The sequence below is a fragment of the Myotis myotis genome, unplaced genomic scaffold (assembly GCF_014108235.1).
Source record: "Myotis myotis isolate mMyoMyo1 unplaced genomic scaffold, mMyoMyo1.p scaffold_m19_p_13, whole genome shotgun sequence".
NCBI classification, from domain to species: domain Eukaryota; kingdom Metazoa; phylum Chordata; class Mammalia; order Chiroptera; family Vespertilionidae; genus Myotis; species Myotis myotis.
In genome coordinates, this window is record NW_023416317.1 from 51,443,241 (window position 1) to 51,445,476 (window position 2,236).

At 44.5% G+C, this 2,236-nt stretch overlaps 1 pseudogene; it reads left to right on the plus strand.

The window, feature by feature from the left end:
* Nucleotides 1-493: 493 nt before the first annotated feature.
* LOC118668667 lies at nt 494-954 on the plus strand (annotated as a pseudogene).
* The last annotated feature ends 1,282 nt before the right edge of the window (nt 955-2,236 follow it).

Here is a 2,236-nt window from a genome sequence, read left to right on the forward strand (position 1 = left end):
TGTCTATTTTTTAAAGGCCTATGAGTTTGCACTCCAATTCCAATCTAATACTCCAGGATTATTTTTAGCCTCTCCCTTTTCTTTATATGTAAATTTCTTCTTATCATCAAGAAAGCTCTCATTATCTCCATGTGATTATTTATGTATTCAGCATCTCTGTCTATAAGTAATTTCTCTACCATTCTGGTTGCCTCCTTGGTTCCCAAAGCCATCTGCTGCTACCTTTGTGGACACTACCACTTCCAAGAGAAGGGGAGGGAAGGAATGGGGAGGGAAGGAGATGAAGGGAGAAAGGAATAGAAAACTAACTGGTTCAGAAATGAGGGAAGGAAGGGATATGTATTTTTTAAGTTCTCTTTTTAACATCATTTTTTAATCCTTTTGGATTTTGTTTTTACAGTACGAGGCAGGAATCTGTCTCAATTTCCCCCTACTATAACAATCAATTGTGCTCTTCCCTCTTGCGGCCATCGTAGGAACGCCAGCGGTCAAAATGAAGTTCAATCCCTTTGTGATTTCTGACCGGAGCAAGAACAGTAAAAGGTATTTTAATGCACCTTCCACTTTCGAAGGAAGATCATGTCATCTCCTCTTTCCAAAGAGCTGAGACAGAAGTACAATGTTCAGTCCATGCCCATCTGAAAGGATGATGAGGTTCAGATTGTTCGAGGACATTACAAAGGGCAGCAAATTGGCAAAGTAGTCCAGGTTTACAGGAAGAAACAGGTCATCTACATTGAACAAGTGCAACGGGAAAAAGCTAATGGGACAACTGTTCATGTGGGCATTCACCCCAGCAAGGTGGTTACCACTAGACTAAAGCTGGACAAAGACCGCAAAAAGATCCTTGAACGTAAAGCCAAATCATGCCAAGTAGGAAAGGAAAAGGGAAAATACAAGGAGGAAACAATTGAAAAGATGCAGGAATAAAGTAATATTATATACAACTTTCATTAAAAACTTAAAATGAAGAAAACAACAACAACAATCAATTGTATTTGTTGAAGAGTGTGTCCTCCCCTCTGCCTTAGTCACACAGTTCCTTTGGCGGTGGTCTGTGTACAGACACAACTCAAGGATGCAAGAAGAGTTCGTGCCTCAAGTTGTAACTAGAACAGGAAAGTCAGGAACTTAAGTGCTGTAGGCAGTTAGACAGACGTGAGCAGAGCAAGGTCAATGGGCCAGAAACAGAAGGTCACCAATGTGGAAAGCCCCAGGAGCCTAGCAATGGACAATCAATTGTAGGATGGGACCTTGCCCACAGGGCAACTTTTCCTCCCCTAGCAGATCGCTGGGCATGCGGTTTGGACCCCCTGACTTTTCCTCCCTAGAGGTAACATCTAGGCCTCAGTTGCATTTCAACTTCAGTCCCAGATAAGCAGCAAAACCAGTCCCAGTTGACCTCAGGACCAGCTGCATGGAATAATGACCTCCTGCCCTGATGCCAGCCAATCAGTTAGTGGAGACCACAACCCTGAAAGGACATACCTGGAAAACTGCTGAATATTCTATTAAGACAGTGATTCTCAACCTTGGCTGCACATTAGAATCACCTGGGAATCTTTTTAAAATCCTGATTTCTGGGCCTCATCCTCCGGAAATTCTGTTTCTTTGTTATGGGGTGAGGCCACAACATTAGTAACAAAGAAACAGAATTTCCGGAGGATGAGGCCCAGAAATCAGGATTTTAAAAAGATTCCCAGGTGATTCTAATGTGCAGCCAAGGTTGAGAACCACTGCTCTAAACCCAGTCTAGACTAGAACGCTGGGGTGCTGCTCACCAGGAGGGAGAGATCATGTCTGGCTTGGCCCTTTCACAAATAGGGTGGGTTGGGGGTGGTGGTGCTTATGGAGCGTATTCCTGTATTGCTACCTTCAGGGAGAAATGGGTTCCTGAGGAAGTCTGGTTAAGCTAGTTTCCCCAAGGTGAAGGAGCTAGTGCCTTGGAATCACTGTTCACTGGAGAAGCCTGAATTACCTACTCTACCCAGAGCACTAAGCGCCCCCCCCAACCCCTACCCCCTGCCTGTATTATGTTTAGCTGGCTGCTGAGGGTTGCAGCATTTCCGAGACCTAGTGACAGACACTTCTCTTTTCCTCTCAGAAATAGGCCTTCAGTCCGGCCAGGCTTACAGGATCTGTTCTTACAGAAATGGGACATGTACAGTCTGGGTTTCTCTAGTCTCCTGTCTGGCGTCTGCTTCTTTCATGCAGAACTGCTTACTAAGGACTTTAA